Raw genomic sequence first — 8,325 nt, forward strand, 5'->3', positions numbered from 1 at the left:
AAGAAGCTGTAAAGCGAAACGTTGAGTGTCTAATTAAATAAAAATGACATGTTGGTGTTATAAGGTCGTTTATTTCTAGTATTAATACGTAATGGAAATTATTATTATTATTTTTTCAGTTAATAATGTAGATGACGCCATTACTAGTGTCTTGAGAATGGGGAAATGTAGTAATTCTGAAAGCAAAGAAAAGTATGCAATACTACTTCAACCACACTCTCCCATATCATCCAGCGCAGACTAGGCCTTTCGCTCAATGTCAGAGCTCATCAGGCCGACCGGGATACGGCAGACAAAAGTGGTAGTCGAGGCGCTATTTATATTATTAATTACTCGAACAACAACTGGTATGGTGTGACCTAGATTAAGCAAGTGAATTGTAATTATTTTTATTCAAGTATTTTACAAATCAGAATTAGGGTGACAACTAATAGCACAATATTATTTGTTTTTGTTCTGTTTCTTGCACCAATATATTAACTAAAGGCTATACGTTATATGTAAAAGCGTATAATTAAGAATGTCTAAAGATTAACTGAGAACAGGGAAATGTAGTAACCAAAGTCTATGTATATAATATGTTAAAACCGAGATTGTCTAAGGGTTAAATGGGGATAGAGAAATGTAGTAACCAAAGTCTATGTATGTAATATGTTAAAACTGAGATTGTCTAAGATTTGACTGGGAATAGAGAAATGTAGTAACCAAAGTCTATGTATGTAATATGTTAAAACTGAGATTGTCTAAGATTTGACTGGGAATAGAGAAATGTAGTAACTAAAAGCTATATATATATGTAACAGTGCAAAACTTAGATTGTCTAGGAGTTGGCTACGAATAGGAAAATGCAATGGTGTAAGAAGGAGTTACAAAGTGGGGCTAGACATGCTGATTTTACAAAGAGAGATTGAAAGTATAAGGAGCTGTTAAAAGCAGCTCCCGTGCAGCGCAATCTAGGGAGGTCTGGGGGCATGCCTCCAGAAAATTAATATAATGATATAACTTACAGTAATATGTAAAAGTGAGAGAGCTACAGCACCTCCGATTCCGACGCTTCTGGAAAAATGTAGTAACTAAAAGCAATAAGAGATGTAACATTGTTTGTTTGTTATGAATTGCGTGCAAAGCTACACGAGGTCTATCTGCGCTCGCCGTCCCTAATTTAGCAGTGTAAGACTAGAGGGAAGGCAGCTAGTCATCACCACCCACCGCCAACTCTTGGGCTACTCTTTTTGCCAACGAATAGTGGGATGGACCGTCACATTATAACACCCCCATGGCTGAAAGGGCGAGCATGTTTGGTGTGACGGGGATTCGAACCCGCGACCTGCAGTCGAGCGCCAGATATAACATGGTCTTAAACTGAGATTGCCTAACAGTTGCCCTGAGAATAGGGGAATGTAGTAACTAAAGGCTATTTAGTTACATGATATAAAACTACGTTTTATAAGTAACGCAGTGCAAAACAGATTTAGTACATGAAAAATCACCAGCATGGATTACGAATTGGGACATATATATTTAGCATTTCTGTGATTACTGTCAATTTTGATGGAAAAAATGGGACCTTGCAAGCTTGACACCTGTAGCGTCCAGTAGTAAAATATTTCTAGTTTGTTTGTTTTTGTAATTCGTAGAAAAGTTTATTAATATTTCGGTTTGTAGCTGAGATACAAAAATTAGGTAATACCTTCCAGCTAAGTTTCAAAGGATGCCCGCTAATATTTCTTCATGAACGTGTTCTCCATATTAATGCACGGACACTTTTTAGCTTTCATATAAATATTTCTTGTTTAACTCGTTTCATTAGCTCACGCCATATCTCTAGTATTATCGGAGAAAAAAATATCTCTAGCATTATCGGAGGAAAAAATACTCTAAATTCTTAACATCGGTGAAAGTCGTTTGTCAAAATCACTTCCGAGTTCATGATGGTCGTGCTTCTAATTCAAGATGCAAATGAAATATCCTTGTCTATGTTTCACTTTTGGCTTTTGGGGGAGTAATTCAATAATGGAATTTCGTTCATATTCTTTGTTCTTTCCCCTTTATCTTAAATAAACACTTATATGATAAATTGTTCGGACATTTTGAAGGGATGGTCTGTACACAGTGTTTGCTTATAGAACATCATAAACATTCAAATGTATAAGTACGATAATTAGAAAGCAGTAGTTATTCACGGATTTTAGGGTAGGAGAAGCAGACTAAGAAAATAAAATAATATTTCCGAGTTAAAGAAAACTAAACAAAGTGTTTTAGTTGATAGAATACCCATTCAGTAAATCACAATGATTCTTGAAACTGTATATTGGACTTACTGAAAAAAATGTAATTGAAAATAACCAGAAAATTATGTGTTCGGTGCTAACTTGAAAAAAAAATATAAAAAATACGTGCTGGGTTTACCTCTATTTATAACTTGGATTATCCATTTGAAATTATTCTTACATTCTTGTGTTCGTATCTATATTATCAGTTATGTTACAGTCTGGCTATCGGTATTTATTATAGGCTGTAAAAAACCTAAATGCCCCCCAGTGGCACAGCGGCATGTCTGCGGATTTACAACGCTAGAAACCGGGTTTCGATACCCGTGGTGGGCAGAGCACGGATAGCCCATTGTGTAGCTTTGTGCTTAACTTCAAACAACAAAAAACCTAAAATAACATAAAAAAAACGTTTTTCGTCAGTTTTAGTGACATCATAAAAGTGGGAAGTGACGTTAGACGAGATTATTATATCTCTATTATGAGACCCTACACAAATAGGTAGTGACGTCAGTTAGGTAATTTCATCAGTTTTACAATCTTGACATGTACCAGTTGCTAAAGCATTAAGTATCAAAAGACCTAATGGAGAGATCATGCAGCATTTTCAACTTAGGTTGGAATTTTTCACTGTTTATTAATAGTGCGAGAGTGAGAGAAAGTCGGAAAAGTTAGCTTTAACTCAACATATTCTTAGCTTATTTGTGTATAATTTCTAACCCACACTGTCTAGTGGATAATCAGGCTCTACCGAAATTAACTGATGAATTAACTGGAAAGTAATAAAACAATGTTTTTTGAACAATAAAAATGTCGTTTCAAGGGATATTTCCCTTTCCTTTGTTTTGTTAAGTGTTATGAAAATGCTGCTCTTCAATAAAAAGCCAAAAAAAAGTTCGTTGTTAAGCGCAGCTACATAACGGGTTATCTATACTCTGCCCAACGTGGGTATCGAAACTCGAGTTTTAGCGTTATAAGCCTATAGATTTACCACTGAACCACCAGGGAGTTAAAAGTTAAAAATGTCACGTAACGTTTAATTATTAATAACAATAAAGAGAAAGAACCCATCAAGCTCAGTTCCCTTTAATTATAACAAGTACAAATGAGGTCACATCATAATGAGTTCCTTTAATAATTAATAGTAACATATCAAAAAGTCCATCAAGATGAATTTTTTTTTCAATTAGTAGTGTTTTGGCAGGTTTCAATTTTGATAAATTCTTTTGGATTATACTGTAAACAATAATGTAAAGTCAACACTTCTTAGTGATCAAGAAAGCGTTTTATTTCCTCTACTACAAGTTTTATAACTTGTATAAGTTCTATGTAACTACGAAAGACTAAACCTAACAAATAAATAACGTTTTAATAGAAATTCCACTTGTTACTTTTCTCGTATGCGTAAGGTACTTCTTGTATCTTTATTACGCCGTTGAAAACACAAACTCAAAATTTATAACGTTGAACTACTGGCTATTCCAATAGTCAACAATGTACTCATCACTTTAATGCAACTCGCATTTATATACTGCTTAAACTGTTTCTTAAACTTTCAAAAAAATTATAGTACTTGAGATGCGCTCTTTTCACGTGATGTCAAAAACCCTCTAGCCAACAAGAATAAAACAAACGTCTAACTTTAAAATAAAATCATAGCCTACAGCACTGCTTCATTCGTGGGTTGTGAAGACCCTTGAACAATCTTATTATACAAAGAAAACAATGGAACATAATTACCAATAAACTAGTAATTCTTGACAAATAACGAGATTAAATTCATAAATATAGAAATCACAATCATCAAGTCATTAATTAAATGTATTTAATAAAGTACAATCAAAACTTTGATTAACAAAGAAAATTATTCTTTGTTTTTTCATTCACCGTCCAGTCACCATCGTTTTCTGTTTTGTTTATGTGGCTTATGGTGCGAAGAAAAGTGATGAAGTAAGAGAACGGATTGATGAGAATAGCAAAGTGGTTATAAACATCCAGCAAGAAGAAAGTTAGAAATTAACCCTAATAGTAGAAAGCTTCTATACACAACATGAGGTGTGAGTTATTGACATTGAGAAAGAGTAGATATTGGGAATAGCCTTCATGCGTAAACATGGATATGAGATTAGAGCTATCAGACATTTTCACGATCTACGACCAGGGAATCTGGGCGCTGCTGGAAAAGCACTCCACCAGAGGTTGAGCTTCCAGTGAGAACAAGAAGAGAATTACAAAAGACAACGAACCTAAAGTGCGCCACAGCAGAATCATCCATCGTGATTAGTTTTATGGGATTACAGCTAACTGCTTAGCTTCAGAGAAGACTTCTCCAGAAGTATGTCAACTGAAGACCCCGGGATTCCTATCCAAAACACTTCCAGAGTATCACTAGGGATGGAGCCACCTATGGGTTCCCTCAACCACCTATCTAGAAAGAACTCCCACAGTGACAAGACATCAAGTGATAGAAAAGGACAAGAGGTCATCCTATTTTAAAAGAAAGATAAAACTGCTATAAGTTTGAAAAACATGGACATTTCAGCAGAGATTGTGAAGAAACAACAGATGAAAAAGGACAAGGAGACATTACTCTGAGAATGAGGCCAAGGAACAACAAATAGTTAACCAGACTTTGGAAAACAGAATTAGATGGACTTAGAGGGTTAAATTCAGCTGAAAATGGTCGATCTGCTCCAGTTAAGATAAAATAGTTCATTATTTAAAGAAACTAGTCTACAATTTAGTGGATTCATTAACATGTTGGTTCTACAGCTACTACTGTTCGACCCGACCTGGTAATGAATGATGGGAAATTGTCTCCTCCTTTATTTCATACTTTTGTCAGATGTTGCGGTTAATAATTTACAGCCGAAACACCTGTTGTCTTGTTGTTTTCTTTTACCAACCTGAAGAAACAATTGTCTAATTAATCCTTTGATTTTTTCTAGACTTCCATCAGAGGAAATGAATGTTTCCACACTACTTGATCTGATGATCCCGTAATTCCCTGATGATGCTTTTACTTGTTTATCTGACACTTTAATTTATTCAAGTTTTATCGCAAACCGGACAGTTTCCTTTCGCCTAATTCGCATATCCTCAGTCATTAAGGCATCTACGAATTGACTTATGTGCTAATGGATTCATCGCTTCATGTGAAGCATCTGAGTAAGATACTTTGCCAAGCTTTTCTATATCTTCATCAAGTTCAGCCAACCAATTGTATTTCTGCTTTACTTTGCATTGTCTAATGGTTTCTTGATTGGGCAATGTTTAACTGGTCTATAAAATACCGTAACTTAATAAAGTATTGGTGTAGCTAGAGTAGTCCAAGAAAGTCCACCGGGTAGAGGTGACACGACAGTAGTAGTAGTAGTAATTGATGCCAAATGGGTCCTTTTCCGTATTGTATAGCTAATGGTATTTGAAGTTAGAATTCCGAAGAGGTTGCAGAGAAACGTGTATATCGTTTGATCCTTTTATTTGTCAATTTATTTTCTAGATATTTTAACTTGAAATTCCTGTTTTTCTTTAAATTTCCTATCGCTTCTTTGATCTTGTTATTATGTATCTTTCTATGCTTTTCTAATCTTGTTGTTATAAACCTTCTGTACTTCCGTTTTCAGTTCATCGACTCCCTTGTGTACTTCCTCGATTTTGTTCTTGTAATCTTTCTGTACATCCGCTATATCTTTTCAACTGCAATATGTACTTTTTCTTCCTTGTTTTCCATCAAACTTATCTGGTTTTGCAATTCATCTGTAAATATTAGGTCTCTTATAATCCATCTCTTAAATTTCTCTATCTTTTTTCTTGATCTTCTCTTAATTTTCTGCAACTTTCTTCTAATTTTATTTCTTTCGTGTTAATCTTATTTTAATTTTATGTTTCTTGAAAGAGACAATATTAAGGTAAGTTTCCTTTATTTACTCGTAATGATATGGCTTTTCTACAGATTATTTCTACCAATTAAAACAACTTACTTGAGGTCAAACGGCCGTCATATACAAAAATAATTACTATCGCAAAGTAAAATAATATTCAATAAAGTGTCGGTCGAAACTACATTAAGGTAAAAATTTTAAACAAAACTAATAACCAATAAAGTGTTGGTATGGAGACACAATGTCGAGGTAGAAACTGTAAACAAAACTAATGTCCAATAAAGTGTCGTTATGAAGACACAGTGTCAAGGAAGAAACTGTAAACAAAACTAATGTCCAATGAAGTATCGGTTTGGAGACACAACGTCAGGGAAGAAATCTTAAATAAAACTAATTTCTAATAAAGTGTCTGTATGAAACCACATCAAGGTAGAAACTTTAAACAAAATTAGTACCAAATTAAATACCAGTTTCGAGCGATCACATAAAGACAGTGTGGTTAATGAAAAAACAAAAAAACAATAACTATTTTTGATCAATGAGATTTATTAATCAAACGACAACGTGAAGGTTAACAAAAACCATACATATCACGATGATAATACAGAACTAAAAGTAACTAGAACATATAATGAATTCATCGTGACAGTTAATGGTCTTAGGATTCTAAACTTAATCTGGGTTACAATGCTAGTTTTTTTAACTTTACAAGACAACGACCACGTTGATGTTACTGCATTCTTCTTGGTTACTTTCACTGATGATGTTAGAAAACGTCCCACATTCTGTCATGAAAGTAGATGATACTGATAGAACGACCAATGTACCCAAAATAGTTAAATGGCCCTTCACTGCATGTTCAGCTTTGTATATGATTTATCGGTTTGGCTGGTGATCGTATTGTATAAAGTACGTAAGATATGTCCGTTGTCGTTAGACTTGTATTAAAAATAATTCGTAACGCCATCTGTAGGTTTATAAAATAACACCAAGACTGAAGTCTGTTAGGCTGTCTTAAAAGCGTCATCAGCACGCACTAAACCCGCTTTTATCATTGCATTCTTACTTTTCGTTAAGACCAATTAATATCCAGAGTTTCCTGCACCAGCGACCCAGTCCCGACCCATTTCAACCCTTTACGTCACGTCCTAGATGAACTGACGCAGACTTTTTACTCTACTCTCCTAGTCATGCCTGGTAACCACCTCTTACGTATTTTTCTAAGTAATATGTTGAAACATGCTCATGTATTTTGTTGAAATAATTCTGCGAGCCAATCAACATCAAATATGCTACAAGACTGTAAGCCACAGAAGAGACTAATTACTTCTTTGTTAAAAAACAACAACAACAAAAAACATCGCACTCGTAAATGATATGCTTAAATTTGTTAAAAGCGATTTAGTGATTTGAATTCCTACGATATTGTTAGTTGAAAAAGTAAATCTATCCTGGAACAATAATATTTGCAGGTGATTACTGTCTACTAAACAATATTGTTCTGCATGGACAATCTGGATAATAATTGCGTTTGCGGGCATTCAGCTTTTACTTAATAATAACGTTCTACATGAAAAAGCTTTATCACAGTACACTTACAAGTATGTAGTATATACCTAATAACAATGTTCTACATAAACAATCTCGATAACAGTAACACTTTGCAGCTACTATTGTCTACCTAATAATCATGTTCTACATGAATAAACTCGTAACAATGACACTTGTAGACACTTAGTGTCTAATTAATGAAAAATCTCGCTAACCTCGATAACAATGACATTTTACAATCACTTAGCGTCTACCTAATAATAGTGTTCTAAATGAACAATCTCATAATAATTACACTTGCAGGCACTTAGTGTTTACTTAATAATAGTGTTCTACATTAAAAACCTAGATAACATTGACAACTTGGAGGCACTTAATGTCTGCCTTATAACAGTGTTCTACGTGAATAATCTAGATAACAGTGACACCAGCACTTAGTGCCTAACTAATAAGTGTTCTACATGAAAAATATTGATACCAGTGATGCTTGCAGGAACTTATTGCCTACCCGTGTTACTTTGTGGAAATCCAGTACCTTTGATTTGGCTTGAATTTCGCGCAAAGCTACACGAGGACTATCTGCGCTAGCCGTCCCTAATTTAGCAGTGTAAGACTAGAGG

At 34.4% G+C, this 8,325-nt stretch overlaps 1 long non-coding RNA gene across 1 annotated transcript in view; it reads right to left on the bottom strand.

Moving 5' to 3' along the window:
• Positions 1-5,827: 5,827 nt before the first annotated feature.
• The window catches only part of LOC111088870, a 14,575-nt gene continuing 12,077 nt past the window's right edge, over positions 5,828-8,325 (bottom strand). Inside the window, exon 2 of the long non-coding RNA XR_002613254.1 lies at positions 5,828-6,029. This is a non-coding gene — a long non-coding RNA (uncharacterized LOC111088870). The remainder of the gene's footprint in view (positions 6,030-8,325) is intronic.

The sequence above is a fragment of the Limulus polyphemus genome, unplaced genomic scaffold (assembly GCF_000517525.1).
Source record: "Limulus polyphemus unplaced genomic scaffold, Limulus_polyphemus-2.1.2 Scaffold106, whole genome shotgun sequence".
In the NCBI taxonomy this organism is placed as follows: Eukaryota; Metazoa; Arthropoda; class Merostomata; order Xiphosura; family Limulidae; genus Limulus; species Limulus polyphemus.